General features: G+C 43.4%; 1 long non-coding RNA gene across 2 annotated transcripts in view; it reads right to left on the reverse strand.

Annotated features, from left to right (window-relative positions):
• LOC118685725 (uncharacterized) overlaps window positions 1–6,203 on the reverse strand; it is a 76,954-nt gene extending 70,751 nt beyond the window's left edge. Inside the window, exons 1-3 of one of the 2 annotated variants that reach the window (XR_008508297.1) lie at window positions 6,128–6,194; window positions 3,702–4,438; window positions 1,291–2,036 (exon numbers count right to left, since the gene is read on the reverse strand). This is a non-coding gene — a long non-coding RNA (uncharacterized LOC118685725). Of the gene's footprint in view, window positions 1–1,290; window positions 2,037–3,701; window positions 4,439–6,127 lie in introns of both variants that reach the window. The other variant, XR_004980025.1, reaches the window with a different exon arrangement.
• Window positions 6,204–7,831: the final 1,628 nt, after the last annotated feature.

Consider the following 7,831-nt stretch of genomic DNA (forward strand, 5'->3'; position numbering starts at 1 on the left):
CCTCTTTACTCATGAGACCATATCAGTTACTGCATCCAGTCTTGAGCTCCTTGATACGTAGGAAAGGCACCAGTAAATGGGACAAATTCAGAGTGCCAGCAAAATGGTTAGGGGCACTGGCCCCATGAGGACCAGTGGCTGAGGGACCTCACTTTCTCAGCCTAGAGAAGAGGCAACTTTGGAGGCGCTTAGGAGCCACCTGTCACTGTGAGGAGGACATGATGACACATTCTGGAACATCAGTTCCCTCCCCACCCGAATTACTCCATCAGTCAAAATATCTCTATCTTTGCTGACAGTAAAGAAAGGCACAGTCATCTTCTGCAGAAGGGTATTTGTTTATGTTTAAAGAGATAGCATATGAAGATGTAACAATTGGAAAAGGGCCTGTCCTACACTGTATTGTGTAAGTATCTGAGGATATAGAATAAGACCTGTTCAATGCCTGCATCATATTTTTCAGAGGCTGATATCTTTGAATTTCTTTTACATGGCAGATGAGATGTTTCCCCTTCAGTACACATTTCAACAGACATCACAGGGGCCACTGAGAAACTGTTTTCCTACCGTATTTTCAGTCTTTCAGTTTTGAACAATACATAAAGTGTCCTAGTGAAAAGAGAAAAATGGCTCAGAGTTAAAAATGCCCCTATTTAATGCAGTGCCTGAATACTGCTGGCATCAGAATGTTATTGTTCACACAAGCAATGGTGTTAAGGAAGTCAAGGCAATAAAACAGAAATCAGAGATGGTGCTTCTGCTAATGAGAAGGAAAATACAGGTACCACAGCAAGTCCCTGGCTGTCCCTCCTGTCTCCTGACCAGCTGTGTGCAGATGTATCTGCTGTGTTGAGGAAGAGGTTTTTCTGCATGGGAAAATGAAAGGGCAGTGCATGTATCCATCCTGGTGTGATCAGCCTGTACAAACCTGCTTGACCTCAACTCTGGCAGCAGTGCATGGCTTTCTGCAGTCCCCTACCTTCTCCTGCCAGCTTCCCTAGCTCCACCAGGAGCATTTGGATTGTTATGACACACAAAGTCATAAGGTCCTGGTTTCTTTATGGCTCAAGCAGGAATGTTAATTCCAATATTATGGCAATTTTTTTCCTACCTCACAGGCACCGTGCCCACTGCACACAACTAACATTGGCTTTGGGTATGTCCCTTACCCCTCGGGGGCTTCTCATGCCTCCCCCTGCTTATCTCTGTCTCACTAGTGCCACAGACAGGAGGGGAGGATTCATCCAAGAATCTCCAGGCAGAGACACATAAAGGGCTGTTATTTATCACCTCTTTTCCTGTGAAAACGGATGTGGGGCAGTGCGGACAAAATCCCAGCTCAGCACTTGAAGGATCACTGATGAGGATCACTGATGCTATCCTGCATCTCTATCAGCTGCAAACGCTTCCAGGTCCTGCAGGATAAAACCATTCAAGGGCTGTGTTTACAGTGTTCATTGTGCAGGCTAGGCACAGCTAGGCAGTACATCATCCTCCCAGAAAATGGCCAGGACAGCAGCTCCAACATCAGCTACCTTGTTGAACAGCACTCTGTAATACAGCAGATGAAATTCAACTGCTTCCCAAAGAGCAAAGCAGATACCTTCACCATCATGGCCTGTCACATGAAGAGTTATAAGTCATGAGCATGAGAAAGATTCAGCTCTCCTGCTTGGCCAACAAAATAAAACACTTGCTATTTTTTGGGAAAGTAGGAGTATTGTTCTGGGACAGTAGAGCCGTAGCGGCTGCTCAGAGAGAGAGCGGCTGTCACACAGCTTCTCTGCTGGCCCTGCAATGCTAGCAGGACTCTCCTCTCTTGAGCATGTATTTGAGGAGTGTGTGGTGCCTGCCAGCTGAATCACAGCTGTTGGTAGAGAGAAGATTGATGGCAGGGCAGAGGCAGGTAAGTTCACCAGGAAACATGACCAGTTTTCTTTGGAAAGCAGTCCTTTGCTGTAGGAGGGGAAATTACAGCAAGAACAATGAGTAGAAGAGAATCCTGGACAAACTTGCAACAGGAATATGGCATCCATCTGAATGAGAAATGGGAAAATAGATCAGGCAAAGAGCAGAGCAATAAAGTTTAGAGAAGATGTGTGGGTTTGCAAGGAAAGATGAAGGAGATATAAAGTGGAATGTAGAATCTAGCTAGCAGCTGGGAAGCAATCAGAAAGCCTGTAGTGGGTCTGGGAGGGGAAATAGAGTGAAGAAAAAAAACAAAAATAGAGGTAGAAACAGGTAGAAACAGAAATGAAGATGTCACTGCACCAAGTTTGCACAGGCTCTTGTGATGACGATTACCTGAGTGCCTGTGTGCTGGGCTCCCTAACCCCTCCAGGCTGGGAGCACAGCACAGATACCCACGTTGGCCCTGCATGAATCCTGCACAGCTCTGCAGGAATTACAGGCTGTGCAGCATATCTTCCTGGCCTCAGATTTGCACCTCCCCAGTAAGTCCTGCTCACATATTGGCAGCCACGTGCTGTAGAGCCCAGGAGCCACTACCCAAAAAACAATTATTTACTTAATGTTCGTAAATTAATATCTAGCTCCTGGAGTCATCTGGCTCTTTAGGCTTTGGTGAGATGCTGTCTCTCTTTTCCTTTTTTTTTTTTTTCCTCCCCAGTGCACACGAGATAGTGTGGAGCTGTTGATGTGTTTAGTACAAGTTTATCTTGAACACATCTGCTTATGCCAAGGGAATAGTATGAACTCCCAGTGACCTGTAGAGCCTGCATTCCTAATTAGCTGAGAAATATTCCATAATCAGGGTATTGCCATTTCAATGGAGTCTGTAGATAGAAAGGTCATGTTCTTGTCTGGGGTCACAAATAATCACTTCTGACTATATAGTTTCATTCTGACCTAGAGTTAACCAGGTGCAAAGCTGGTAAGCAGCAGGACAAGATTACACTGCCTCACAGAGTACATCTACCCCGAGGGCTTGCCTTATGTTTTTCAGTCACATTTTTTTCTTGCAACCTCTAACAAACATGTACAAACCCTTCAAGCATGACCGAGTAACTGCTTTGAAACAATGCCGGGTTTTATGGCTGATTTGCTGCAGGCCATCAGCCCCAAGAAGGTGCAACAAGCAAAAAAGCTGAGAATGTGCCCTCCAGTGACACTCACAGGACCCGCAGCACCTGTCAGCCCTTCCTGCCACTCACTCTCCATTTGCCTACTGCCCGCCTTTGTGTTGGGGTTTTTTGGTAATTTTATTTTATTTGCCCCCTGACTTTTTTTATTCTCCAGAGCAGCATTCAGTTTCTGGAACCATCCAGCCTCCTCCATCCACTGCACTGCTTCACCATAGTAAGGAGGCAGAAACTGATTTCTCTAAGGGTCTCTACCACATGGACCCTCTCCACCACAGCAAGAGTTTGGGCAGGAGTAACTCCGGCACAGGGAAACATTCCCAGGTTCCTTCAAACTACCGACTGTGGTGGCAGCATTGCAGTTTGGAGTTTGGCAAGGTTGATTGTAGCTTCCCAGAGGAAGAGCTTGGCTATCTCTGGTTATAATGCCCTATGGGTGTCTTCTGTGGTGCAAACACAGACACAAATGTACTCAGAGCGGTGAGGGAAAAGGGAAGGTGATACACCACAACATGCCAGTGGAATATACCATAACTCAATGGAAAGCATGTGAAGGAGAAAAATACACAAATGGCAATAGTCAGTAACAGAGCTACTCACCCAGACTGCAGGCTGATCTGAAGGGGCTAATACCCTGCCTCATCTTTCCAGCTCTCCCAGCCTTCTCTCTGACTAGGCAATCTGTCACTACATCTCTACCCTGGAGGACATCAAAAACTGCAAATCTCTGTACCTATGCCTTGTTCCTTCCTCCAACTGAGTTGTTTCAGGCACAAATGTAGGTTAGAACATTTCTCATATGGCTACGCGTATGTTTGTGTCTGGGGAAAGGCACTCCACTGATTTTATGCCTTTGCTAGAGGGTTTCTCCCCACCTTCAGAACATCTATATCACAGCAGGGACTGAGGATTGAATTAAGTTTGTGTGATGGATCTGTATGGCTTCTCTACAAAGCAGGCACATAAACCTGAAGGCAGGGCATCTCTGGTTGTAGGAATGGACTCCCAGACCGGAAAGCAGTGGCACAAAAGCCACCAGGAAGTGTTCATGCAACACAAAAATAGTTCCCAGGAAGCTGTGTGTTTTGCTGTGAAAATTATAATTACAGTTCAGTTAACACTTGAAGATCAGTGTTTTCTTTTTGCCAGCAGTCAAGCTTCCTGGTGTTACCTGCAGGAATTCTGCTGTGGATTAATAAATAGGGTGACGTGATCTCAGACTGCTAAGTCTCTCCCATCCTCCTCCTCTCAGCTACATGCAGTCCAAACTCTGTGAAATCCTCCTGGAAGCCCTTGAGAAATGTTCTTGCTTACTTCCAAAAAATGTAAAATTTATTCTGAAAAAAAAAGGAAGCATTGGTTGGTGAAATAAGTTACACTGTAAAAAATCCCATTGGCAACCTCTGAGAAATTCACAATGACTGTTCCTTTGTCCAGCAGAGTCAGTGTCTCTTGAGCACGTCCCTTTACATGCTGCATATGTTTGTGGATGCTCACTGTTGTATTTGTTGTTTTGTTTGCACAGGGAAATAATGTCAACATTCCATTTTTTGGGTTGTCTACAGAACAGTGAAACTGTAATGGTTGACTTAGTTCTTTCAGGAGTAGTATTCAAATAGTGATTACTGGAGCTGAATAATTCAGAAAGTTTTCAGATAATCTTTGCTTAGGTCCTGATCTTCCCAAAAAAATGCTCGTACTTCATTTTTTTGCTTGCACAGTCACACAGAATTAAATGGGAGCATGACAGCACATTGAAAGCTATGCCTATCATAAGTCACCTTTCTGCATCAGGGCCCCATGCACTGCATGTTAACAGATATCTGATGGGCAAAAAAAGATTTTAAAATAAGTTTTAAAATAAGTTTGCTTTGGCCACATCTAAATTCCTTTTGTTTTCAGTGATAGTTTTGAAAAGAGACCTTTGGTAACAAAATAACAACAAAAAAGGCAAGAGGAAACAGTTTTTAAAGCCTCATATGGAAGTTCTTCTGAAAACCCAGTTGCATGCTTGCATAAACAAGGATTCAGCTGAGGTATCTGCACAGTGTTCCTGTCAGAAAACAGCAGTGATGCATATGATTTATCAGAGCACCAGCCACTACATGCCATGGATATTTGCTCTCAGACCACAGTGTTAAAGATTAGAAAAGGTATCTGTTGAATTCATTTGAATAGCAAATAGACTGGGGAGTCACAATCTGTTCTCAGCTATTCAATGGATGAAAAAAGTAATTTATTGAATATATTAGTCTCTAGCAATTATTAGATCAGAGTTAGAGATCTGTAGACAATAATTTCACGTTCTAAATATAATTTCTACAAGCAACTGAAAAGTGATGTTAGTGCACGTAGTTCCTGGCTTCTAGCTCAGTCACAAGTAGTTTGTAACAAATCCTCCCCACTCCCCGTTCGGAGGCTGGCTGACAGTGCCCTCAGCCAAGCACTGGTGTAAGGATTTCTGAGATCAAAGCATGGGTTAGTTACATTAATCTTGTGGAATTAGATTTTTGACCCCTGTTTGTAACTCACAAGTTACAGTCACAAAACTTAGTCACCTACAATGCTTGCAAATGAATTTCAACAATCAATTGAACGGCTGAGCTAATTCATATTAGTACACAGGGAAAGGAATCTTGGACATTTGCATTTTGCATAAAAGCAGGACTGAAAGTACTTCAAGGACAACTGGTAGCAAAAAAAGCACTTTGGGGAGAGGAAAGACACTGGAGTTGTCAGCATCTGGTATTTCTAAGACCAGCGTTCAAATTTTGCATAATTTGCTCAGAAATTAAAGCAGGTTTTCCAACCCTCTTATCAGAGAGCTTTTCTCCCAAGTGTCCATCCTCTTGGCAGCCTCTGCATGGAGACACCGAGCTCCCAGTCATCCTTCCCTTAGAAGCCATTTCATCAACTCAAGTCAGAAGCAGCTGAATGCCTACAGAAGAATCTGGAAAACCAGCATTACATATGGAAAGAAGAGGAGAGAGCACCAAAGAGATGGCAGATTGCCATTTTGTACTCACCCAATTAATATGCTCCTTCCTCCATTTGCTCTCTTGGTCTTTCCAGTCTCCATAATGCCTGGTGAACAGATCAAGGGGTGGAGCTGGACTGGTGACTATCACCTTATAACATCTCTCCTATAAACACATAGTACTAGCACAGGCAGAAGGCACTGTCGTGCTGATCATCATCCTCTGAGTCAGCCATTTACAACCACCTTCTCCAGGCTGTCATCTTGCCACTACAAATTCAAAATCTGAGTCAGAACCCAATTTAAACTGCTATAATTAACAGTCCCAATTTAACCAAACCTAGCAATTTGTCATGTTGCATTCTCTGCATACATCTGAGCATCTTGCATTCGGGCTACTTTGTTCCCTGCTCATCCCGTTCTGCTGCCAAGCAGCTCAGGTCCAAAGAGCACTAGTGGGTTTAGGCTCCCATCAGGATAGAGTCTAACAGCAGCCAAACTATAAAATTCAGCCATGCTGGATTTGTTTTGCTTGTTAAAAAGCAAAGTAGCAAATATCATGGAATGGGTGCTGCTCTGTGCTAATCTAAAAATACTGATGAGTCAAAAGGGGGTGAAGTTCTGCAAGTGATTTGTCAGTGAAAAAGAGTTATTGTATAATGGAGTGGCCCACTGCAATGAGGCAGCTCTGGGGCAGAGAGCCTGGGTTGGTGAGGAAAAATCCTGGGTGCTGCTTAAGGGAAAAAGATGTGTGGAAGCATCTTGCTCACTGGAGAGCCCCAGGAAACCTGGACCAGCCAAGTTTTCTATGTGGAAGATAATTGTTTATTAAACAAGCTAAAAATGAGCACCATTCCCCTTGTTGTTTCTGTATACTCCTGTTACTAACAAATGCTTCACTGAAGAGGGCCTCTGGTCATTGTGGATATTTTGGAGTGTCCCTGACTTCACTTTAAGGGAATTCCCTGCTTTATTTTTAGGGGATTGCAACTAGGTGACTTACAGATTAACTCATGTTTTTGCAGCCACAGGTGATGCCAAAACTGTAGGTGTAAACATATTTCTGAAAAATGTGCCTTTTTAAGATTTAGAGAAGACATTTTCCCTCTACCTTCTCTCCATTGCTTCCTTTTCTTCCTCTCACCATCCATTTTGAATGACTTATTTGGTATTTGCATTTTGGTGTTGTTTATTTCTGCAGTGCCGTCTGGAGGCCACCACTAAGAGGTTCTGGCTCTTGAGCCAAGTGCAACTGGAGAACCATCCACTGCCCACATGTGTTTACAATCTGCATGTGATGTGAATGGACTAACAGAGCTTATTTATACATAATTCATGCAGCAGATCAGCAGGCAAGCTGGAATAAACTCCATGTCTCCAAATACGATTTAAGTAACTTATGCCCTAAACTGCACCCACTCTGCTGTCTCAGTACTTTGCTGTGATCCCACTCCATCCTGAGGCTTCCCAAGGATGCCCACTGTGTGTGTAACATTCTGTGAATATGTCCAGTTGAGCCCATTTCAATGCATTATTTTTTTATCATACTTATACATTGCCCTACTTCCTTACTGAAATACCTACATGCCAAAAATTGCAGGCATTTTTTAAACTCATTGAGAAAACTATGACTTCCACACTGGCTATGTCATACACTTGCATTTAGGTGCCAATGAATATGTGGTCTTCTCATTATGTCCTCATCGTTATTTTAGCTTCAGTTTCTACAGTGATATACTTATCACTGTATAAA

The sequence above is a fragment of the Molothrus ater genome, chromosome 3 (genome assembly GCF_012460135.2).
Source record: "Molothrus ater isolate BHLD 08-10-18 breed brown headed cowbird chromosome 3, BPBGC_Mater_1.1, whole genome shotgun sequence".
Classification (NCBI taxonomy): Eukaryota; Metazoa; Chordata; class Aves; order Passeriformes; family Icteridae; genus Molothrus; species Molothrus ater.